This window comes from Pinus tabuliformis, chromosome 3_2 (genome assembly GCF_031772625.1).
Source record: "Pinus tabuliformis cultivar Carrire ecotype Pingquan chromosome 3_2, CPIR1, whole genome shotgun sequence".
Lineage (NCBI taxonomy): Eukaryota > Viridiplantae > Streptophyta > Pinopsida > Pinales > Pinaceae > Pinus > Pinus tabuliformis.
In genome coordinates, this window is record NC_142302.1 from 111,503,560 (window position 1) to 111,530,723 (window position 27,164).

The following is a 27,164-nucleotide window of genomic DNA, read 5'->3' on the forward strand; positions in this document are numbered from 1 at the left end:
TGCCCTTGTCGGTCGACACGGCATTTACCTCTGAGGCGAGAAGTTCTTCATTTGCATTTTTATTAGAAATCTTACAGGCTTTCTTAGATGTAGCCTTTGTTGATTTCGTGCTTGTCGTACCTATCACGATATCGCCGGCATGAGAGTCTTTGTTTGATTTAGGAGGGGGAAGAATGAAAAATTTCGGTCTAGGAGCATCAGGTATTTTATCGTAGAGCATGCCAGACTAAGTATAGATCAAGTCTATATATTGTGCACAAGCAATAACTTGCTCTTCAGTGACGACTCCTCCCTTTGCCACATCTTCTGTGATAGAAGGTAATAATGACTTAATAAACCATTCAGCTAGCAGTTGATCAGGAACATATGTTTTTACCATTCTGCGACGACGTCGCCACTCATGAATATGACCAGATATGTGAGTGGTCGTTGTCTGCTTGAAATTGGTAAGAAGTTCTGTTCCCGTTTCGTACCTTATGGGTAACTGAAAATGGGTTAAAAAGGTTGTGGCTAGGGTACTGAAGTTATCAAACGAAGCTCTAGGTATTTCGATATACCATTTTGCTACCAAACCAGTTAATGTTCTCTGAAAAAGGCGAAGCCTAATCAAATCATCGTTTAGGGTGTTAGATGAACACCACAGATGAAAGGTCATCACATGATTTGATGGGTCTTCACCCGGATTTCCATTAAATTTAGGAATATCTGACGGAACATTATGCAGAATCGCCGACCACCAAGGGGCGTAAGCAATTGGATCACTCATTAGCCGGTTTAAATCTGGTAATTCTAGAGTTGCTACAAAGCGCAACTGTTGATTCAGGTTAGGCGAAGCATACCCAGGATAAGATGGAATCGCCTGAGCAGTGGGTCTTTTCATACTAGCGTAATGTATTTGATGCTGGTAACTTTGATAAGGTTGATGGGCATAACCATTATAGTATGGTTGTTTATAACCGCTTTGGAAATGCGGTTTCCCATTACATACAAAGAATTGTTGCTTATGTCCTTGATATGATTGATGGAATTGCAGTTGTTGAGATTGAACCAGCCATGTTTGTTGGACCATTTTCTATTGTCCAATACTGGATGATTGACCAAGATGAGGAGTCATAGTAGCTGTTTGAGCCTGAGTTTCTCCAGATAACGAGGCACTAACCTGAGGTTGTGATTGAGTCATTGAGACAAGAGGCTATTGTATTGCAACCTGAGAAACTTGGGGTTGACATACAACATGTAGTGCTTGTACTTGCGATGCATTCACCATAGCAGGTATAGTGGGAATATTCGACATAGGGTGGACTGGTTGCATTGAATATACAACCCTTGGTTGTTGAGGTAGTATTGGCACCCAACCAATGGATGTAATTCCAGTTTGACTTGAACTTTGTTGTAAACTCCCATATGGTTGTTCTCCAGGAGGGAACAAAGAAAAGGCATATTGCCCCCCATATGGTGGCAATCCAGTACTTAAAGGGTATATTGGCCTTTGAAGACACATTGGATCAATTTGTTGAGTTTCAACATAAGAAATACCAGATGATAATCTGAATGAAGAAATATGAACTGACCATGTTGTCGAAACAGTCCCTAATTGGACTCTGGCTTGTTGTTGATAACTTGCCAGGACAGATGGTACACCAGCGAACATTGTTGGAGTAGCAGCAGGAGGTTCTGCCACTGCTGCGTTAGATGACACAGTTCTGGATGTCGATAGTTGTTTAGACATATCTAGTCTATCCAAAAGATTTCCTAGCGATTCTACAAGAACTTGCGATGAAGGGAGACTAACTTCTAAGACCAACGAGGGAACAGTGACATTATTCCAATTAAAATAAACTTTATATGCTTTGACACAACTTGTTTTTTCAATTTTTAAGAGTCGAGAAAAAACAAAAGATGACTCTAGTCGCCTTTGATTTTTAATGAGCTTGAAGTGACAAGTTATTAGATGGACCTTTTCCTTTAAGGAGTCTGAAAAGGAATGAAAGAGACTACTCTGGAAATCTAGACAGAGGGATTACCAAACCAATCGAAAAACTGCATAATACTTTTTACGTTACAATAGTCAATCTTCCCAAATGTTGTGTTCAGTGCATTGCGATCGATAGGGCGGCAGACACGGCTTCCTATAGATAAAGGATATAGCCTATTGTGGTATCCCAATATATAACCGACAATACATGGGAGCACAAGTCCGTACTGGCACTTGTCGTCTCAAAGTGCAAGAATCACCCAACCAGCAATGAAAACAACAGTTACCAGGCTTTACGATGCCAGAATACGTCTCTAGCCTAGACTTCTAAATGTTGTGTGTTAGGTTCCAAAGCGTTTTTAGATTCATTAAATTTATTTTACAGTTGATCTTGCTTAAGAAATTTGCCTTTGAGGTTCACCGTGTGATGTAGATGTACAATTCCTAAAATGCAATCTAAGATGATCAATAATCATTTAATCTTATTTTTGCAATGAAAATCCTAGCTACTAAAGAAAGAGAGATGATATTCTTTCAACATAGAGCAGAGAGAAAACACTATATGCACTGTCCTAAATCAAACCAACAAACAGTCTAAATGCAAATGCACATGCATGTATTTGTTTTTAACCTTCTTAATGTGTGAATGATAAGAGAAAGCTAAGCGTAAATCTAAATTATTTTTCAAAGCGACATTACTAACAAGCTTCTTTTCAAGAAAAAATGAAGACAATAACGACACTTTGCGATTTGGAATTGAAAACTTGCTTTCGACACTTGAAAAACTACCAATTCAAATCAAATACACGAGTATCAGTGTAATCAACTATCAAGAACAATCTGATTCTCTTCTATGACTGAAAGTGACACTTGCGACACTTCCAAATCAAGAAACGACAGTTCAATTATGCTACTTCTTTGTAAAAGAGAACTAAAAATGGCTCACAATACATAAAAACATTTACAGTTCTTTGCACAATGGAGGCAGAATAATGGCAAGGAAGGGGGTTTCGAACAGAGGTATACTGACTACAGACAGCAAAACTCCTGAATAGAGCTAAAAAGAGTGAAAAAAACCAAAGTCTGGAGGCAAAATTAGCCCTTTCTAATCAGTGCATTTGTTACACTTGGATTCTAGTATGCATCCCACCTGCAGCACATGGGAAGTGCGATGCATACTAATATCCTTGAAGGGAGGGTGTGATGGTACAGTTCGAGACTTTTGATCTAGTTCTTGATCACAGTTTGCAACACAGTTCAGGGATTTAGGCCGAGCAAGTGATAATCAGTATATAAATCACAGGGGTAGATCTAAGGAGGTTACTAGAGCCACCACAAGGGCAATTAGAGAGCTTGTAAATCGATTGTTCAGTTCATAAACAAAACCCGGAGATAGATTGAAGCAGCATTGATCTACTTTGCACTTGCATAGCAAATGCAGTTCGAAGGCTAGCTGGCTTGACTTTAGGCTCCGTCTGTAAGTTTATAAAGAAAACAAATATAGACAAACAAACAATTTATTTGCTCCCCAGTGGAGTCGCCATTTTGTTATCAGGAAATCTAGTGTCTATGCAGAGCTGCTAGTCCCACTAAGACTGGTAGCTATCTTAGAAACAAACAAACTAAAACTACTTTTGTTTCCCTTAATGAGAAGTAGATAAGAGGGGAATATAGGAGACTAACCTCTGTCTTGCGCTTGGTTCCTTGCTTGATTCCTGTCCCTTCTGATAGATCTTTGCCACTCACTTCCTCATCTACCTAGCTTCAAAGAGCACCTGTAGAATCAAAGCAGCATAACACTATCCAAGAATAGAGATCTACTATCATAAACAATATAGGACCAGATATATATTGACCACACAAATGCATATATCATCAATCATACAAGAATGTGGAGGAAAACTTGAATAGCTTTATTAATATCAAGAATAGAAAAGAGGATTACAACCAATTGTTCTGACCCAGCATCATCCTCTCAGCAAGAAAGCCCTTCTTCACCTCATGAAAAGCTTAGATCACCCAACACTATGATGTTACACCAGGAAACCAGCAGCACTTCCTTACAAGATACAAAATTCCAGCCTCCTAACCCCTGGATCTCTGGGATGAGAGATCTATATATAGATATTTGCATAGGTGTGAGTTAGCTCTGGGTTTTTGATTAGTGTCTTCTCTCTGATAGTTCTTTATTCCACTTGGAGATCTCATTGATCTCTTACTCATCCCTGGGCGATTTTGAGAGGCAACTATCATAGGAGAAGTTTCTGGAAGATTCCATGATCATCCACCTCACAAACTGTCTCTGCCACTTTTCTATTCTCATCCATCGCACCCTATAGAAGGAATTTTCAGTATGCATCACGCCTCCCGTGTGCATTTAGGTGGGATGCATCTGACCCTCAGCACTGAGCAATCAATATGGTCCAGTTTTTACCATTTCTGAGTACTTTTTCATGGAGAACTTCTAGGAGATGATGTAATCAGCTGACCTTGTTTCTTTAGAGTGTTAAGAAACACTTTTAGGGACTTAGGAGCCCTTGGTTTATGGACATATATGATTGGGGTTGCAGTGCCCAAAAATGTCTATAACAATTAGTAGTCTTGTTTTGAGTTTTTTGGAAAAGACAAAAAGGTTTTTCTTTTCATTTATATGTTAAGGAAATATTTTTTTTTCAACCAATTGCATTCTCAACTCTTTCTTTAGCTAGAAATTCATTGAAGAAAAAGAATTTTTTATCATATTAGGTGCATTTTTAGTGTTTTGGAGTCATGTCTTCACACCATAAAGTTTAATCTCCATACCTTTTGACCTAAGGAACAACCAATAAAAATAACACTTAAAGTAAAATTTATCTAGCAATCTTTTTATTTCTAGGGCTCTTATCACCAACATAGCTTAGGCTAGTATCTTGGAGTAGGGAGTAATTAACTCTCCAAGATAGTTAAAACAAGCAAGTAGCTATATCTTGCGGTAGGAGATAAATTCCAATTGTTACATCTATGTTCTAGGAAGCTCCTCTTAAAGGAGTCAAGCACAAGATCATATCTGAACCAGTGGGGTAATCAATCCTTCCTCATTGGGAACGATAGAAGATATACACGTATTAAAAACAATAAACCTCGGATTGACCATTATCGAGGAGCCTAGGGTCACTTGTTGGTAAACCTTGGATTATGTCAAGGAGCCTTCAAGGGGATTGAGCTTTGTTACTCTGCCCTTGCGTGTGTATCAGATCACAGACTGTTCCCCCAGGTATATTTGTTTCTGTTGGTAACCATAGTGAACATAACCTATAGGATTATTGCCTAAGGTGAAAATGGAGGGAATATCCCACTGTACCTGGAGCAGATGTCGACTAGATTCACTTGGAATCTCTGGGGGGTTCTCTTCACTCGAGACGGTTTAGTGAAGAAACTTGTGCCAATCTATTTCATTAAGCAGGTTGTCGTAGTAACTGTGCCAACCACCCTTTCTGTATTGAATTCTGTGACGTTGGATTTCATCACCAAGTAGTGTTTTTAGTATGGAAAGTTACTGTTTGTGTGTGGTTTGAACTCTTAGATTTTTAGGCATGTGATTCAAATTGTTTGGTTCTCTAGAGACCTTAGGTGGTTTTATTGAGATTTTTCTTTGTTTGAGTGTGAAGTAATTAAAATATTTAATCGTGGCTGAATTACCGAGACAATCCCACAGACTTCGGGGGCAACCTCCCAAGTATTCACCGAGCCAACTTGAAGGGCTACGAGCTCTTGTAACTCCTAGTGACAGTAGAGTTGGGTCACTGGAGGTGTTTCTTCTACTAGTGAATTAACTAAAGAACCTGAAATTTCTGAGCCTGAAATTGAACCTGTTGCTACACCATCCTTAGGATTTGATTCTCCAACTTCCAGTGGTCCTGGTTCACCCAGGGTAGGAAGGATCATTACCCAAAATCTTCCCTTTGGACTCATTTCTATTGAATAACTTGTTAGTCTGGAAGAAGGTATAATTATCCCTGAAAATCAACCAACTTTAGAACTTAGGGAGCATGAATCAATTTTCTACAGTCCACCTAGGAGGGATGCTTGGTATCCTTCATTGACCAACTTTTTAGAAAATTTGGGTCTTATTTTTTCACCACCTTGAGTTCCCTTTCATCCAACAACTAGAGGTTATTATTCTCCTTTGAATATGTCGAGACAGTCATCCATGTTTTCCCAATCACCAGAAACATTTTTGTATGGCGGTCCTTCTATTCCTTCTGGGTATCAGTCACTCACTGGTACTTTTTTAGGAGCATCTCGTCAACCCATTGAACATGGGTTATCAACTAGTAATAACAGAACTAAACCGTTGAGTGTAGAAGAAATTCTTATGATGTCTGGTACTATTCCAAATCTGCAACATCAAGGTAGTCAGTTACCACCTAGGGGGCAACCTCAAGGTACTTAATTACCGCCTGGGGGGCAACCCCAAGGTACTCAATTACTGCTTAGGGGGAAACCTCAATAATAGTACACTCCTTCGGGACAATACATTCCTCAAGGTCAACCCCACACTCAATATATACCTCAAGGTCAACCCCAGTATCAATATATACCTCAAGGTGAGTACCCAACCCAAGGTTTCCAACCACTTCCAGGTCAATCATTTGTCCAAGGAGTTGGAAATGTACCTTTGAATTATCAACCCTACCCTCAACCGGGTTATGGTCCTCAATATGCTCAACCTTCTATGGGTCCATACCCCAGAATGAACATGGTGTGGGATTCATCTCAATCTCAACAGATCTTGCAACCTAATGTGCAGTTGTCATCTCCATCTAGACAACCTTTGGTTTCTGGTTCAATCCAGCAACTTGTCTAACCTACTATTCAAACTTCTATACCTGGTGTAGCTCATCAATCTGGGCCTAGTTCGCTTCGAACTCCGCCTCAAATGACCACTGCAACTACTGTAGCTTTTGTTCAATCTACCCCACCTACTTCTAGAGTATCGGAAGCTTCGGTTTCTACTATTCCCACATCAAATCCTCAAGCATCTTTACCTCAGTCTTGACCTACAATTCAGACTTTGGTTCAGATGCCTGTAGGACAACCTGGTCCAAGTACGGTTGTCACAAGTCAATCTCAATTTACTTATTAACCGTACTAGGGACAATACCAATCCGGTCCTATTGTTCAAAGCCCAGTCTACCACTATCAACCGTACCCTGGATATACTTATCAGCAACCTCAACAACCCTAGTACGGTCCAGTTAATCCTGGTTTTTCGGGAGGATATAATATCCCAAATGTAATTCCAATTCCAAGTTATCCGGGATATCCTCCTCCTGGGGCTGGTCTTATGAGCCAGGGTTTTCGAGACCCTAACCATCAGTTACCGTTCATTGCAACTTTGGACTTGCCTGATTTTTCGCGCCTTACGAACAATCCAATTAATTATATTCCATTTTGGCCACCAATGCCAAATAAGTTGCCTAGTGATATGCCAAATCTTGAAGGTAAATCAGGAGAGGATTTGTCAAACCATGTGATGACTTATCACCTCTGGTGTGCATCTAACTCCATTATAGATGATTCAATTCTTTTACGTCTTTTTCAATGCACTCTGATTGCTGTTGCGTCCAAGTGGTACATTGAGTTACCGCGAGCCTCTTTTTATAACTTTAGTCAACTAGCTACTTCATTCTTAACTCATTTTCAGTTGCCTGTCAGATATTACAATGGTACGAAATTATTAACTTCATTAAAACAGTCAAATTCCACTTATATTTCAGATCACATTCATGAATGGCGACGTCAACGATGTTTAGTGACATTTTTTATTCTGGATCAAATCTTAGTAGAATGGTTTGTTAAATCATTATTAGCTAAAATCACTGAGGATGTAGCTAAGGCAGGAGTTGCTACTGAAGAGCAAGTAATTTCTCAAGCTCAGTACCTTGACCTCGTTTATACACAGTCAGGTACTTTACACGAAAAAATCCCTGACCTTCCGAAACAAAAACAAATGACTGCAGCTCCTTCAAGGTCTCATGCCGGTGATGGTATGATTGGTTCAGTTAACACCAACAGTAAGAAGAAATCTTCAAAGGATTCTTCTCCTATCATAAGTTTACTAGATTCCCCGATAGGAGACTCTTATGCTGAAATTCCTGCTGACATTCATGTCGTAGAATCATCTACGGCCAAATCAAAATCCGGCAGTAAAAAGAAAGGGAAGAAGAAAAATAAAAAAAATTAAAAAGAGAAATCAGATAAAACTGAATCTACTGACGAGAAACGTAAACCTCACTATCCTTGTCTCATTTGTGATGAAGAGCATTTTACAAGAGACTGCCCACATCATGATGAGGTTGCGAAAATTGTCAAAGGTTCTCAAATTGATGCTGTCTTGAAGGATCCTTTTCCTAGTCAAGATAGTAAGATGATTGGTTCTTCCTCAAATGCCTCAGAAGAACCCATAATGATGATGTCTCATGTTAGGATTGTGACGTGATCAAAAGATTATGGTAGTAAAAGTCCTGTTGGTGGTAAGGAAGCAAAATCTTCTAATTCAAACCCATCAACTTTAACTCCTGGTTTTGATCCGCTATAGATCGAGAAACCTAACCCAGACTTAGTAATCAAATTTTCTGCTAAAGGTATACTTCAGAAGTCAGCTTTCAATCCGCATGTGAGAGCTTCTTAGAACTATAACATTGTTGAAGACTTAGCTATTTCCCCTTCAGCAATGTCGGCTTTGGAGGTGCTGCAATCATGCCCAGCACAGCGTAAATTGCTATTGTCGGCTATAGGAGCTGTTGATATTCAAGACTCGAACCTTATAATCTTCGATTCATAAAATAGTACACATCGCCTTACTCATGAAATGCATTTCCAGATTCCAGTGTTAGTTAAAAATAGACCTTGCTTTAGGACTGTGATTGATGAGGGAGCTTCTACGTGTATTATGTCGACTCAGTGTTGGAGATCGCTTGGTTCTCCTACACTCAATCAATCCCCAATGATTCTAAAGGCTTTTGATGGCCGTGGGTTCCATCCTTTTGGCATTCTCTAGGATTTACCTATAGGGGTTGAAGGCAAAACTATTAATCTAGATGTGGAAGTGGTTGATGCCCCTCTAGATTACAACCTTCTCTTTGGTCGCAGTTGGTCTTATGCTATGACTATTGTTGTTTCATCAGTCTTTCGACTTATAAAGTTTCCTCATAATGGAAACATTGTAACTATAGATTAGCTAACATATTTTTCATCTGACCCAGCCTCTTCTGAAAGTATACAACTTATCGGTAAAACAACTATCCCCTACAAGGATGTTGGAGTAGGATCAGTTAAAGATTCTGGTTTACTAGGAACCTTTTCCTTTCCTCCTCCTATTGTATCGCCCTCTACTACAACCATTCACATGATTTCATCAAACACTATTGTTTATGATGATCCTTGGATCATACCTTCCGACTTTGAGGTGGATTCATTTGGTGATGCGATGCCTTTGAGTCCCTATGAAATTTCGTATCAGGCTGTACAGTCATTTTCCAACCCTTGTTCAACCGAAATTGATCTAATTAATGTGGTCCATGGAGAATCACTTCCAACATCAATCTCAGATTCAACAACCTTTTCCGAGCTTGTTCATACTGATGAGCAGATTTGTGAAATTTTGTCTGTTGATGACTTACCATGGGAAGATCTTCATCATCAATCTTCATTCTTACCTGAGCTTGATCACTTTGAGAATGATTTTTCATCTATTTTTACTACTGATTATGTCAGAGAACCATAGAATCCATTGCAAAATCCTGATTCTGAGTTAAATTTGGGAAATATTTCTTGAACGGTTCCTATTGACATTTCAGTTAAACCTGGAATTGTTGAAAACATTCATATAGGTGCCTCCTGTACAAAAAATGAACTCCAAACTTATAAGGCCCTATTTCAAGAATTATGCGAGGTGTTTTCCTGGTCATATGAAGAAATGCCAACAATTGTTGTTCATGAAATTAAAACTTACCCAGATGCTAAACCCATCTGGCAACATTTGCATCAGATCCACCTGCAAAAAGCTGCTGCTATTAAAGCAGAAGTTGACAAATTAATTAAAGCAGGTTTCATTTATCCAATTCCCTTAACATATTGGGTATCGAATATTGCTCCTGTTAACAAAAGACAAGGAACGATAAGAATATGTATCGATTATAGGGATATTAATCGAGCTTGTCCCAAAGGCAATTACCCAACTCCCTATATCGATCAAATCATTGATGATTGTGCTGGCAGAGAAATTTTCTCCTTTATGGATGGTTTTTCCGGTTACAATCAAATTAACATACTCCTCACCGATAAACCAAAAACGACTTTCATTTGTCCATGGGGGACATTTGCTTATTGCAAATTACCTTTTGGACTGAAGAACGCCGGAGCAACTTTTCAAAGAGCTATGTCTTATGCGTTTCATAATATCAAGCACATTGTGCAACCTTATCTCAATGATTTTACCTGCCCATTCATTACGCAGAGCCGATCATCTCACTCATTTACGAGCAATCTTTATGAGATGTAGGCATTATCGAATTAGTTTGAATCCACACAAATGTGTTTTCTATATAGAAACAGGTCATTTACTAGGATTCATTGTTTCAAAAGCTAGCATTCGTGTCGATCCCTCGAAGGTTGAAGCTATTGTCAAATTGCCTCCTCCTTCGACTCTTTGCCAACTCCAAAGTTTGCAAGGGAAAGCAAACTTTTTACGTCGATTCATTCCTAACTATGCTGTGATAACAAAGGGTTTTACCAAGTTGTTGAAACAGAATACTCCATTCTTTTGGGATGAGATAGCTGACAAATATTTTGATGCACTTAAACACGCGTTGACCCATGCACCACTATTGCATCGTCCCAACTACAACCAAGATTACTTCTTGTATCTCACTGCTTCTCATTCCACCATCGGGATGGTGTTAGTTCAGGAAGATGAATTCAATAGTGAACATGTGATTTACTATCTTAGTCGAACTTTGAATCCGACTGAGTTAAAATATTCACATGTGGAGAAATTGGCCTTGGCAGCTGTTCAAGCTGTCCAAAGATTTCGTCATTACATCTTACTATGCAAAACTACTGCAATTTCTGACTGTAACCCTATGATCTATATTTTGACCAAACAATTGCTAGGGGGCAAGTATTCCAAATGGATTGCTATCCTGTAGGAATTTGACTTGGAATTTGACAAATCCAAGTGAAAGAAATCTTTAGTTTTTGCGGAGTTGATATGTGACTTCCCACGTGCTAATGCTGAAATTGTGGTGGAAGAGCCCATTACAGACGAATCCTTGCTTCTTATCAGTTCTCTTGATCCATAGTATGGAGATATCATTGTTTATCTCCAAACCCAATCTTTTTCGCCTGAAATTTCACGATGTTAGGGACGGAAAATACATTTCCAATCCCAACAATATAAAATCATTGGAGATACACTCTATCGTCGTGGGGCGGACTCTATTTTCTGACGTTGTTTCACTCATGAAGAAGCTGAAAAGGTTCTAAATGATTATCGCTCTAGAGCATGTGCTGTTCATATGTCCGGGTATGCCACAACCCAAAAGATATTGCGCGCTGGCTATTTCTAGCCATATTTGCTTAAAGATTGTATTTACTCGGTCCAAAAATGCCACAAGTGAAATTTTTTATCGAAAGATGCGTGCTCCTCCTGCTCCTCTCCACCCTATAATTGTCGTTGGTCCTTTTGCAAAGTGGGGTATCGACTTTATTACATGTAACCCTCACTCGGCCGGGGGGCATGCGTATATCATCCTTCCGGTAGATTATTTTAGCAAGTGGACCGAGGCGATGCCTACATTTTCGGTAGATGACAAAACTGCTACAATTTTCATTTTCAATCATATAATTACTAGATTCGGTGTTCCACAAGTGATTATCACTGATCATGGGTGTCATTTTTGAAAAATTATTATGACTTAACTAATAGATCAACTTGGCCTACGTCATGATAGTTCTACTCCATATTACCTGCAGGCTAATGGTCTGGTTGAAGCCATCAACATAGTTCTAGTCATTATGATTCGACGAATCATTGGTATTCATAGGTCAAATTGGCATAACATGTTATTTTCAGTGCTTTGGGTGTATTGAACCTTAGTAAAAACAACAACTGGTTTCACTGCTTTCCAACTAGTTTACAGTTTGGAAGCTATGTTACCCATTGAATGCGAAATCCCGTCAGTGCAAATAGCCATAGAATTACTTCTAGCCACTTCTGAAGAGGAGAAACGTTTATTGTACTTAGCTCAGCTAGATGAGAATCGACGTGATGCTGCACTAGCAATAGAAACGCATGCCAAAAGAACTAAAGCTCAGTACGATCGAAATGTTACACCTCGTAATTTTTCGGAAGGAGACCTAGTCTTACGATACGATTAAGCAAACGATAAGCTAGGGGCTGGAAAATTTGTACCTATGTGGCATGGTCCTTTTATTGTTAAGTGAAAGCTGGCGAAAGGGGCCTATGAATTGGTAGATTTTGACGGTGTCTCTTTGGGTAAACCCAAAAATGGTCTTTATCTGAAGAGATATTATGCTTAAATCTAGGCATGTAGATTTTAGTTAGATTAGTTTTCTTTCTAGCTGGTGTGTTTTAGATTAGAAAAGTGTGCTTAGTTTAGATAGTTTTTTATCATTATTCCTGCATATCTTTATTTTTCTCTTGATATTGCAGATGTCAACGTATTTTCAAATATATGTTGGTTTCGCTGATGGTACTTGTCGTAATACACAGAACATTTCTTCCACAGCTTGGGTTATCTATTCACCCTCTGATGAGTTGGTATCTATGCATGGGGTAAGCCTCAGTCAAAAAAAGAACAACATTGCAGAGTATAGTGTAGGGATTGAGTTATTATCTGAATCCATCTCATTTGGGATTCGGAGTTTGATTGTGAGGTTAGATTCTAAACTTTCTGTATTGCAACTTAATAGATTTTATGCCACTCGAAATCGAGTGTTGTTAAGATTATTTTTGAGAGTTCATCTCTTGGAATGTGAATTTGACTATATTGAATATCAGCATATTCCAAGATATTTAAATACATTAGCAGATGCAATTGCTTCTCGAATGTTAAGTAGACATTTGTAATAATCAAACATTAAACTTAAAAACATTCCATAACATGTTTTACAAGATAGCCAATAATAGTGATATAGCATACAATAAAAGTGTGTCAAATATACATCGTTTTCAATGATAGGTTGAAAAACACCTTATGATCGGAAAAAATGATAGCACAAAAAAGCAAAAATGTCATATGAGTCTACAAAAGGTGATTATCATATCACTAGTGATGATCACGATAAGAAACCACTGCTCGGGTCACCCTACAAAGGAACCTTCTGAAAGGTCTTGGGACCCCAATCACATAGCACTGTAACCTAAGAGGAATGTCATCTATGCTAGTCTCTGGAATATTTGCTGTCAAACACTCTAGATGGTTTTCCAATTCGGTCAGAGTCTCTATAGATTCGTCCCGTGGGGCCGGTACTGCTGCAGCTAGGTGTCTCCTCTCATAGGGCCGGAGAGTGGCTGGTCACCGTGGACCCACATATGCATTTGAAACTTTTTACTATCAGTTTTGGACGATTTAAAAAAAATAAAAAAAATTAAAACTTAGAAAATGTTGAGAATGATTTTACCTGAGTCATCCCATTGCTCTCCTGGTGGAAGAGTCATTTCTGGGTCACATCGATAATCCATCCAAGCATAAGGAAAATCCTAAATTGCGAAAAGTTGGTTATCCAACCAACGAAAATACTCAGGAGGAAATTGAACAACCTCTGAACCCTCCTGAGGATGACGGGCCATAACTGTAACCCAACGCATCATCTTGGGCTCTCGGGGAAGCCTAGCTCCAATGGAAAGATGCTGTGGGACCAACATCAGGACCCTCTCTAGACCAAAGCTCACAACTAAGAAAACATATCCAAAGATTTTTAGTTGTCCGTTCTTTGCTCTAGTCAGTTGGCCTTTTACATTCGCCAACACAGCTTCGCACCAGTTGAAGATGGTGCCTCGATAACAGTCTACTACCATTCGCATTTGGGATCGGATAGCTACATGTAGTTCTATGCTTCCACAAAGTTTGGTGATAGTAAATGCAATCACTTTGAGTTCAGGACGGGAGATGGTTTTGATATCTATCCCTTTGTCCTTCATTTGGTCATTACAAAACTCTAGTTGGAGACTATCGACAGACTGGCCACCTGGCCTAGTCTTGAATAGAGATAATCGCACCTCACTTGGGCAGACCAGTGAAGAAGTAAATGTCCTCTAGCTCCATTTCGAGCCAATGGCCACCAATAATGGAACACTAGTCCTGTATATTCCATCTGTCCACCAGCCACTGCAAAAATTCTACTTGGGCCCTCATGCCAGCTATGGCCTAGAATTTAAATAGCCCACATGCCCTCAATGCATCTATTGAGGGTTGATGATTAATTGCGGTAAGGTCCACATCTTCGTGCTCTCGTTCCCACAAAATGAGCATTGTGTATATCCTACATTGTAAAAAAAAGGGCGGATTAGAACATTTTAATTCAATGTTTTTGGGCGGAAATTGAAAAAATTGAAGTTGTAAAACCTATGTCGCGGGGTCCATACTCTCCAGTTAGGGATAGTGCATAGGTACACACTCTACCCAAGTAGCAAGTGCAGGCCCCTGGCTCTTTCCTCTGTAGGAAAAAGTTGGGGTCCGCAGGTTTCACATGTTGTGCCTGCAGACCCCCGCGAGCGATCTTTTAAACTAATTTTTCTCTTAAAAATCAAAATGGAAGCCTAAAAACAAAATTCAAATGGTTGAAATGCAAGACTAAAGTGATGTGGATTACCTGGAGCTGATGGTTTTCGATTCCAAGAATTTTCCGCAATCTTCACACGAAGATTCTTACCCAAAAGTTCTATTTTCTCACTCTGAAGTCAAACGGTAAAAATGAATTTACAAAAGCACTTTTTGTAAGCTTTTTAAATAAATGAATTTTTAATTTGTTTATTTTTCACTTTAAAGAGGTAACTTTTTGATGCATTTTTATTTATTTCAAACAGGTATGAGTAATGTTTGAGTTTTTGCGCAGAATATTGGATTTTTCAGGAGACATTGATCATTTTCAACAAAAAAGCATTAGATTCCTCTTTAAGCTCTTTTCTGACTCATAAAACATAAAAAGATTGCCGAGTTTTTATTTTTAAGCTCGTTAAAACGAAATTAAAAAGACGGTCCACTTACACCTCTTTTCTGACTATATAAACATGAAACGATTTCCGGGCTTTTGTCGTTTCAAGTTCGATATTGGTTATAAAATGAAATGTCCTTGATCGCTTTTTTACTTTTTCGGATCGAAGACACTAATTATGAAAAGTACTCCTTGATTTTAATGGTCAAGTCATTCTCTCAAGTATTATTTTATACTTTTTCGAGCTTGGGAGACACAAATTTACGAAAAAGGACAACCGTGGAGTTTTCTTAAGTTTTTCTTTTGACTCCCTAAAATTGAAAAACACCGAGTTTCTCCTATACTGGACTCGTTAAAATTTAACAGTAAAGGACCTGTTCAATTTCAAACAAGAACAAACCACTCCTTCTTAGGGTTTGAATTTTAAACTAAGTTGGACTCATCCGAAGGATGAGCTTATAACCAAGCAAAAGTTATTCTCCTCAAGCTTGTTAAAAATAAACAGGTACTTGCCAGAAATGGTGGGGAAAAGAGAGAAAAATGAACCTGTTTGTTATACTTTGTGCCTCGGAAAAGCATTTAACCACTCTTGAACACGACACTTTTTGTTCACCTGGGTTGGGAAATCCTTTCCTTAACAGTTAATCAAACCATATTAAAAGTCTTCAGCTGGTTTCTGGGTATTAGCTTTGGGTCAATTGTCACCAAACCATCTGCAGTGTCATTATGTGTTCAAGAGGTTAGTGTGAATAAACCATTCATCTACAAAATATCTGTCATCCATCTTGACCATCCCTGAGCCAGTCCTTGCAAATATATTTCTTCAAACTTGATCTATGATTTCATATTGTGGGCTTGCCTACGATGGATCGCTTTCTATCAACTTTAGCTCATTATCTAGAAAGATGATCTAGAAATCATTAGTACCGTGGAATCTGCATGCCTCAATGGTAGGTCTCTCTCCTTGATGACAGGTTGCATCATTGACCTTCGATCAAAGGATTCCATGACATGTTCGACATCAACTCATCTATTCACATTTCATGGATTGTACTGAGTACTTTGAGAGCCATTGACATTACTGGTGGTTTCTCTCACACTTGTTAATAGTTTACATCATTGACTGGTAATCAAGTGGTTTCTACCATGTTCGACTTCGACACATTCATTCACATGGATAGAATCGTACTAGTTCAGGAAGCAGAAATCAAGACCCTGGATCTAGTTTCCACCATCCAGGCTGCGAGGGATTTTGTTATTCATTATATAGTGGACTATTCATAAACAGATGGTTGCACCCATACTGTGTCTACATATGTCTATACTTGTGATTTATTACAAGATCATTCCTATATCATAGCAGTTTAGTTAGTTTTCTAGTCAATTTTGATCTGAGTATGGGAATTCCTACCTCAACGATGATATGATCACATATATATGTTTTGTATTGAATGTTTTTACACGTTCCAAACAGGCTCTCCACAGGATGATCCTCGAAATGATAAAGTACTTCACTCTTCTTAGATGACAAATACTATCCTCATCTATTACAGACTTCGCACTTTAGGGGGCAATCTATTACACAAAATATTGTCACCATGACATTCCGCAGTCAGTGTAAGTCTATCACCACTCATACTTTCCTCCTATGCAAGTCTTAAACCTCAACTCTTTATGTCAAGCCTTGAAAAATGAGAGAAAGCCCTTAAAAATCTCTAAAACTCTGGTTCTGTACTTTCTCTTAGCATTACCTGCGGTCCCGCACCTAGTGGTCATGTCCCCTGCAGACTTGCCCGCTCTGTTTCTGTGTAATGGGTGCGGACCCATGTAAAAGTCAAAAAGGCACAAGTACATTCTTAAAAAGTCACTTTGGATTATTTCTAGAAGCTTCTAGAGGGAATCTTGAGGTGGCAAGTTCGCTCCTTTGAGGTTCATGCATCCCATAACTAAAGGAGCTAACCCCTTGATGTGAGGAGATTATCCCTTTGAAGGAGGACTCTATCCCTTCATAGGTGGACCTGTAACTTCCTTCCTCTGCACTATAAAATGAGGCATTGGGCTGGTTACTAAGGAGGTTGAAAGCTGAATATTTTTTAGGGTAAACGTTGTTGGAATTTAGACTTCCTAATTGAGCTTGAGAGGAGAGATTACATACCTTTTGATCTCATTGGGAAGAGTGTGAAGCTTGTCAAAGTAGAGAAGATTCTTGCTTGGACCCTGGGAGGAGCTTGTACAACATCAAGGCACCAATGGTTGTAAAGTTCTTCTTTGTTCAAATGTAATACAATCAAGTTTATTTTTCTCAATAAGCTGTCTTCTATGGTTTATTTCATGGATTCCTTGATCACCATGATGAATATGATTTATTATATTGGCTATGCAGGGGTTATTTGATGTGTGCTTATTTTTGTTTGTAGGTTCTTAAAAGGAAACTCATTCAGACGGTCAAAGCATGGCTGCCACAAACTAGCATTGGACTTAAGTTAGGGTCTAAAACACCTCTTGGTTTTTATTTATAAACCACAATATTTAGAGAAAGGTAGATTTGCTTGTTCTACTTGTTGCTAGATATCAGTTGATACTAGGGAGATCGGTCTTGTCCGCAAGAACGATTTATCCAGCCGACATGTAGCAAAGAGAGTTGGTGATGGCTGATTTATTCACATATTATGAGTAGAGATGTACTACAAGAGAGCTGCAAATCAAACTCTGAAATTGAGCAAGCAAATAAACTAGTTGCACCAAAAAAAGAGAGTTGTATCTCATGCTAACCTAGATTCTGATCTAGGAAAATAAAATGTTGAAAAATGCTATATGGAAAGGAAAGCTTGGAAAGAGATTTATTGTAGAAATAGAAATGAGTATGGCAAAATGGATATGAAGCAAAGAATTAGCCTCTAAATCAAACTATAACACCAGAAATTGCATGGAGAAGGCAAAACTGTGTTTTTGTGGCAGCAAGAGGGTCTTGACCTCAGCTCATGGTCCCAAAGGGAGGAGAGGAGGTCAAGGCTCTATTGATGGCCTTTTTTTTATCTTTCTCCTAACACTATTTAACCTACTTCATCAAACTGAAATGGAAACAACTATGTAAATCACCGAAAGCAACCTATTCTAACGAAGGAAGAAATCTATCTAAAAACAACTAATTCATAAACTAAAACAAATCACATAAATACAAAACAAGAGTTTTTGGGTAGCTTGGGTTGGTCCCTAACCCAAGAGCTTTAGCCCTCTAAGGTAACTCAGTGCTATCTTAGAAAAGATTTCATCTTCATTATCAAAATAATAGTCACATTACATGAAACTATCCACAAAAGTAAGCTCGAAATGAGTTGAGAAAAAGCTGCAACAAAAGCGTGAAAATTTGATTAACATTGAACAAACTAATGAGGCCCTAGGCCTCTCTACTTATAGAACTATAGCTCCCAAAAAATCCCCTAAAATCAAGGAGGCTTGACTCCCAAGACTTGAGATAAACAGTATTTATTCTTCACTTGCTCGGCTGCAGCTTTGATGCATTGATGTGGCTGCTTGTGCTCTGAGCTTTTTTAAGGAGTATTCGAAGGAGGGATTCATAAATGAGGGGGAAACCCTCCTACAAATCCTCTCACTTGTCTTCTTTCAATATTTGCTACCAAATGCTCATTAAACCTTTGACTTTGTCTCCAAAATTGACCAAAAAACTGCATTAAGCACACATTAGACTTCATGGAACAATGACTAACCCAACTCACTCTATTAGCATAAATATAATAAAAAACATGCAATAAACTAATGAGAATGGTGGATTAATCTAAGTTAGGAGGAAAAATGAGCCCATATAATTACCCATTTTTGGGGTTCATCAATTGGGTAGCCCATGATTTTCATCAGAGTTTTCATAGCATTTTACTCTCTAGTTTCAACTATTCCTTGACATTCTGAGTGAAGGTATTCTTTCTCAACAATTCTATAAGAAAATGAATGGCTTTGTGAGCGATAAAGGGTTATCATTGTACCTTATTTATTCAAACTTGACAAGGTGACATAGTAGAAGAGTTAGGTGCAACAAGAGGAGAAGCATGAGAGAGTTCCACACTGATGCTCAAGTTAATGAGTATGAGCTCAAGGGTACTATGTTAGATTTGGGCTCTGATGTTAAAATCTTCCCAAAAAATACTTGGGATGCATTGGGAAGGCATAAACTAGTGTGCTCTCCAATCCAATTGTGGATGGATAACCAATGCTATATTTTTCCTATTGGGTATTTGAAGGACATGTAAGTAGATGGTGTTGGCCTGAAGACTTATGCTAACTTTTAAGTAATGTTTATTGGTGAAAAGTACCTATATCCAACATCATTTGGAATTGATTTTTCTTTTGAAAACTATACCATTATTCATCTTAAGAATGAGACTGTGATCCTTGAGGTAGATGGAGTCTGGGTTATTCAGCCGTTAGATCCTTATAAGGGTCCTAGATACATGGAGCTCGTTGATGATGCAAAAGAGACTAATGTCCTAGATAAACTATATCAAGTAACTCCAGGGAAGAGGGAGGATTTATAAATCCTAATATAGATGAATGTCTTAGTTGGTGAAGTGTTCAACATGCTAAAGATGATTTAGAGGTTGTGCTAGAAGATTGCCAGTAGGGAGAACATGAATTATACTCTAGGATATGTGCAACCACTTGAATAGCTTGTTGGCTCAATAAAGAGGTAAGGAATTATCCTATATTTGATAATATTATTCCTACTAATGCTTTTTTGTGATATGTTGAATGTATTACATGAAAGAGAAAAGATTTCCCTTGATTTTGCACTTGAAGCTATTACTACTAGGTGGTGGATTGCTCACCGTAATCACCTTTCATATTGGGAAATGGCTAAATCTACTCTCATATGTATATTTACTGAAATAGAGAAGGAAATTCATACTATACCACTGTATCAAGGCAATATCATCCATAAAAGACGTGTTAAGGATTGCACCACAGAATGGAAGAAGAATGGAGTACCTATTGAATTTTGGGTACATTACTTTATTCATGTCTTGGGATTTATTCCTAAAGAATAGTAGTTGAAGGAGGAAACGAAGAGGTAATCTTTGATATGGGATGAGTTAGTTTCTAAACTATGTGTTGATTTCAACTTTTCAAGAATAAATGTGTTTCTTGCAAAATATTTATAATCTAGAAAATTAGTCTTATTTCCCACTGGAAATCCTTTTGCAGAATTTCTTAATAATGCTAGTTGCGGAATTGTACCTTATTCAGGTTTCTAGAAAGTTATTCCTTATTGAAAAATCAACAAGGAACCTAATGATGAAGTATTGGAAGGGTTAAGATATCTTTATTTTAAGGAATTAGAAGGGGAGTGAAGCATTAAGGATGATCGCCCTAATACTGCCTTACATTTACAACCCTTAAAGTTGCAGATGTTCAATATTGGCTCTAATGAAAAGCCTAACTTCGCCTACATTGGAGATTACTAGGATGAACTAATGAATAAGGATATTTTTTATTTACTTAGGGAGTATGAGGATTTGTTTCCTACATCAATTTTAGAGTTGAAGGGTATTAGAGATTTGGGAGAGACGAATATTGTTTTGAAACCTGATTCTTGTCCAATAAAACACCATCCTTATCACTTGAACCATAGAGTAAAAGACCCAGGTCAAGAGAGAAATTAAAAATATTTTAGTAGCAAGACTCTTATTTCCATGGATGAAGCTATATGGATAAGCCCTATAGTCATCTATGATAAGAATGACTATGGGGAAATTAGCATTTGTATTTATTATCACAACCTAAACAATGGTTGTGTTCATAATCCTATTCCCACTCCTTCCATTGAATCTGTTGCATAATTTTGCAGGAAAGGAATCTTATTCCATCACAGATGGGTTCTCAGGATATCATCAGGTGTGGATAATAGAATAGGATAAGAATAATATTACATGTTCATATGTGTATCATGTGATGCCATTTAGTCTTAAGAATGCACATGTAGTATTTTCCAGAATTGTTATCGCAATATTTAGAGAGTATATACATAAGTTCTTTGAGGTCTATATGGATGATTGGATAGTTTACAACTACTTTAAAAAGAACTCAATTTTATTAAGGGTGATGTTTGATCAATGCAAACATTTACAAATATATCTCAACATGAAGAAGTGTATCTTTGTTGTACCTTTTGGAACTTTTTTGGGGTGTACATCATTTGCAAGGTTGGTCTTTCATTTGACCCAACCAAGATTGCAGTCATTCTCAACATGCATTCTCCCACAAGTATTGAAAATCTTATATCCACTTTTGGACACATAGGGTATTATCACAAATTCATCCACAACTATGATCTGACCACTACACCACTGGAGAAGCTACTAAAGAAGAATTAGAATTTTATCTGGACCTCTGAGTGTGATATAGCATTTGAGACATTGAAGGAAAATTTGACAAGTTCTCCAACTTTAGTTTATCCAGACCAACGTAAATAATTTCATGGTCATATTGATTCTTCCATTATTTATCTCGATCTTATCCTTGTGCAACCAAGAGAGGAAAATTTTGACCATCCTATATATTTTTCCAGTAAAAAACTCTCTACTGCAGAAAGTAACTATACTACAACTTAGCGTGAGGGTTTAGAAATGGTCTATTAACTTCATAAGTTTCAACATTGTCGACTAGGAGGTAATTTTAAATTCTTCACAGATCGTTCAACTCTCAATTACTTAGTCAATAAGCTTGTTCTATAAGGGAGGATATGTTGTTGGTTTATATTATTTTACGAATTTTCTTTTAAGACTATTCTAAAGCCCGGATGAGCCAATGTAGGACTAGATCATATTTTCCACTTGGAGTCAAGGGAATATAGAGGCTTCATCGATGATTAGCTTCTTGTGGTAGACTTGTTCCAAGTTGAGGCTATTTTAGATTACCTTGAAGATATTACACTTTTCTTAATTATTGGTAAGTGTCTAGATGATTACTCTACTACTCATAAGGGGCATCTAGTTGTGAAAGTAGTCGAATATCAATTGATTGCAAGCCAATTATATAAGTTGGGGCTTGATAGTATCTTCTACAGGTGTATTTTGTGTCATGAGACTAATGAAATATAATGGGAGTGTCATTGTGGTGTTGTAGGAGGCCACTTTGGAGGGTAATAAATTACTGCAGGGTAATGCAAGTAGGATTATAGTGGCTAACTCTGTTTAAAGATGTGAAATAATTTGTTAAGACTTATGATGCTTTCTAGATGGTTCGGAGGCCTTGTCATCGGGACAAGGTTACACTTCATCCAATTAGAACACTACAAGATTTTGAAAAATTGGTTGTTGGTTTTATCAACACCATTAATCTTGCTACTGGACATTCTCATGCTAGGTATATAATTACTACAAATGATTACCTCACCAAGTTGGCAAAGGAAAATCCTGTAAATATTGTACACTAGTATTCCAACCATATTTATATTTTAGAACATTATGACCAAGTTTGAATGCCCAAAAATATTGAATAGTGATAAGGGATCTCATTTTATCAATGACACTCTTGCAACCTCGGAATAATAATTCTAAATCCAACATCACAAGGGTAGTCCTTATCATCCAAAAGCTAATGGAATAGTGGAGGAATTCAACAAAATTCTTAAGAAGGGACTCAACAAGATTTTCTCAGCTAACATGGATGATTGGGATGAAAGGATTCCAACAACATTATGGGATTAGAAGACTATTACAAAAATCCTACACAAGTACACTCCCATTCAACTGATGTATAGAAAGGAAGTTGTGGCCTTGTAGAATTTCTTGTTCATGATCTCTATATTGTGCAATACACTAAGATGGATAATAATGAATTTATCGTGGAAATACTTCAAGAGATATGGGAGCTTGACATATACATCTTCTAAGTATATTTTTGTCCAATCATTGAGAAATAAAAGAAAAAGGCTTGGCATGACATCATATGAAGACTGAGTCATTTTTTGTTGGAGACCAATTACTATCCTATGATAGCAAGTATTTGAAACATCTTGGAAATCTTCAAATGAATTGGTTAGGACCTTTTATAGTTGTGGAAATCAAGGAGCCTAGAATTCTTAAACTTGTGCAATTTCATGCTATTCTTTCGCATATATGATTGAATGGAGCTGGCCTAAATCCATACTATGGTCCCTAGTTCTTTTACTATTCAATACTCCCTATTTAGGAGAATAAGTGACGTTTTAGGTTATAGCATGCTAGTCTTTTCAGTTCTCGTCACTTATTGTAGTTCTGTCTATTGTGTTTTATTTTTTATTACATCATACTAGAACCAATTGTGGTTGGGAAGGTAAATCAAATTTGTCACATATGTCACGATACATACATTTTTTATATTTAGCCTTATATAGTGTCATTCCTATTTTTACGTAGGTTATGTCCATGTGTCACATACATGTTAATACCCTTTTTTCTATTGTTTATACTTACATAGTTTCATCTTCATTTTAACAATCAATAACTTCGAACTAGCTACCATTTTTAGGTTTATTAGCCATATTGTTTATCTTGTTGTTCTGTCATGTCACTTTTTCCAATCAATGATGTTTGGACTTGGGATGTGTGTCTTTTCTAAATTAAATCCCCGAGTAAAATTTGATTTTGTTCGTTTGTCTTCACCTACCTCATTCAATGGCCAAATTGGAAAATTTAATATTGACAATTCATATACATGTCTATAACTATCGAACATTTTATCATTTTTAGTCATATTTCACTGAGTCTTCCTTGTGATTTAACCCTAGTGTTTCAGTGTGTGTTTTTTTTTCCTCATTTCCATTAATTCCCCCCTATCTATTAATTCTACTCCCATAAGTATTCAACCATGGTTTACTTTCTTAAAGCTACTATTTAGTTTAAAGTATTTGACCCACATGTTCACACCCTAGATGACTTATATGGTAAATATGAGAAGGTTATCCTTGTGGATAACAATTTTACTGATGAGGATTTGTGCCCAGTGCTAAGACTTGAAGTCTATGTATATATTTGACACACCATATTTGACAATATTGTCCCTAAGGTAAAACCCACATTTTACAAACTCCATGTCTATCGTATTATGTTCGAAACTACTGGTGAGATTGCTTGATGAACCAAATTCCTTATCAGCCAAATCCCCAATGGGTTATTATGGATTGATAATGAATACCTCATTCATATACAAATATTCATAAGTTAACATTACTGTCAATGGAAGGCCAAGATGTATCTACAATGTATTATGGAGGGGCCAAGCATAGTAAAAATATGCACACAAGAAATCAATATTCAAAATATGGCACTAAGTGTAAAGGATAGAGACCTTCCATCGACCCATCAACAATACCTAAGCAAAATTTGCATGCCAATTGATGAACAAGAATGTGACATGGAATTACATCAAGGAAAAATGTGTTATAGATACTATTTTCATGACTAAGTTCCACATTAAAGGAGATCAACTAAATTTGTGTAATTATTTGTTCGACAAATTCTTTCATGCTTGAGGAAGCCAATAAAAAGGGGGACTATTTTATTTATGATATCACATTCTCTCTATTTTTAGGCTTAAGTGGAAACCTATTATAGGGCATGTTATTCATGCTACTCCAAACCATAAAGTCTTGGAACTAACCTATGAACCTTGGAAAACCCATTCTAACTCCCATAATGTTTCTTTTAATGAATATTCCTTTACTGCATGGTACAACCAAATGATTGAAGCTACTCAGATTATGTGAGTTTGTCAGTCTTCTCTTGATAGGAATGCATACCAAATTTGGTTTGGAATTAACCATAACCATTGTTATGTGCACCCTAAGGATGCAGACACAAACATGCTTCGTAGCCAGTAATTACCTTATTATTTATCAAAGGAGGCTCTTCATAAGAAGGTCATGATTTGGTATAGTTTCCAACAACTCTAGCAGTTAGACATGATTTTCTATGCCTTCAGTGGCATCAAACAACAAAATCCACCCATAGTTAGATCATCCTTATCTCTTAAATATTATAATTCCCATCCAACTTCCACTTTTGACCACGAAAACCATCAACTTCTTATCAAGAAACTTCATTCTCAAATCATTCCGCCTCCTAGTTATACTTCCAACCCTACCACAACTACACCTTCCATATGTGCCCAAATCCCTAATGTGGTCCCTTTAGAAATAAACAAATTGTTTCCCCTATTCTTCGAAAAGAAGCTATAGAAACTCCCACTACAACTTCTCCTATGTCCAATATCCCTTCTCTTTTGGATTCCATAAAGATGGCTAGTATTGGTCACTCAAAGCTCATTTAGGTGGATCATGTTGAACCACCCATGACTATTCTTCCTACATTGATTGTGGAGGAAGTGCAACGATCGACTATCCCCTATACAAGTTGACCTCAGATAGTCTCTTCTCCATAACATAACGCCCCTCCATATATAGACTTTGATGAACCTTCCACACATTCTATTGATAAGTCTATTGTTGAACCTCCATTGAATAACACTACTTCCCCTTTAGTCCCCCCTCCCTAACTTCTAAATCCAGTATCCCATTCTGACCAAGAACTGTAATTTTTTCAAAAATACATCTAACAAGGGAAGAATGAGACTACATAACCACTTGAGCAGGTCCATTCATATAAGCCCATAAGAAGTGGACAACCCCTCCATTCTAAGCTTCCCTTGCTTGATGCTTTGTCTACATAAGACCTTCAACACTATTCTTCTCACCAAATATTATAGTTCATTAGAGGTTTTTCATCACAGTTGGAAGAATGCATGACTTCAACAACTTAGAAGTAGTCTAAATTTATTAAGACTCATGACCAACAATAACATGAAATCCCTCACCTTATGCAAACTCAAAACTCACTGCAATAACAACCTATGCAAGCCCTTGAAGAGAAATACCAACTTCAATAACAAATGGATAAACTTGAGATAGAGGTAGTTGAAATTCAAGCTAATCTTATCTAGACGTGACCAACCTTGTTAGAGGAAAGTTCTATGTTTCTAGAAGATATCCTCACTTATGGTCAAATCCCTTCTTTACATTTGCTTGAGAAGTCCTCGACTATTCTCACATTTGAGAAAAAAGTCCCTTTAGTGCACCATTTTTTAGCTGTGAGAACAAATACCAAATATTACTATAGAAATATTCAACACATTAGCCAGGTTGTGGAGAAAGGAATTATTCTTCACTTCACGCTTCACCAACAAACATAAGACTCTCTTAATATATTCATATAGGTACAATATTGTCTAGGTCTTCTCGCCAATTGCAATCAGTTGGTCTACAAGTTGCGAGAAGAATTGAAGAAGTTGATGGATGAGGGTCTATGCACTATTGATCTAGATAAGAAAAAAATGAATTTTTAGGAGATATCTTAGAAGGATGCCCAACTTACTACATTGGAAGATAAATGGCATAAGGAAAAACAAGTAATTCAGAATCTCAAACCTAGTATCTAGGAAAAATATTTGTAGGTATACAAGCTTAATCTAAATGAAGATAGTCAATGGAATGCATTGCTTCCAACTTGGCCTAAGAAACTAGATGTTAAGACAACACAACATTTTGTTAATAAGAGTTATATCGCAAAGTTTTGGAGGTTATCCAAAGTTGGGTCCTTCATTTGAAGGAGAAACATCTAAATAGACAAAGGAAGGATCAACACCAGTTGAGAAGCCAAAGGAAGGACCAAGTGAATAAGAAAAATATTGATTTGAGGGAGAGTCAATAAGTTGTTGTCGAGTCTCGTTGAGTCCTTCATTATTTGGACAGTTTTGGTCAACATATGGTTACGGAGAATAGGTAGCATAATATAGAAAAGAGTATGGTTAATTTAGCTAGAATAAAACAATGGAAGAGAAGAAAGAAACAAGCATAGAACCAAGAAGTTATGTTGGAATTCTTGAAGTCCACAAAAGAGGAATCAATTCATCACAGTTG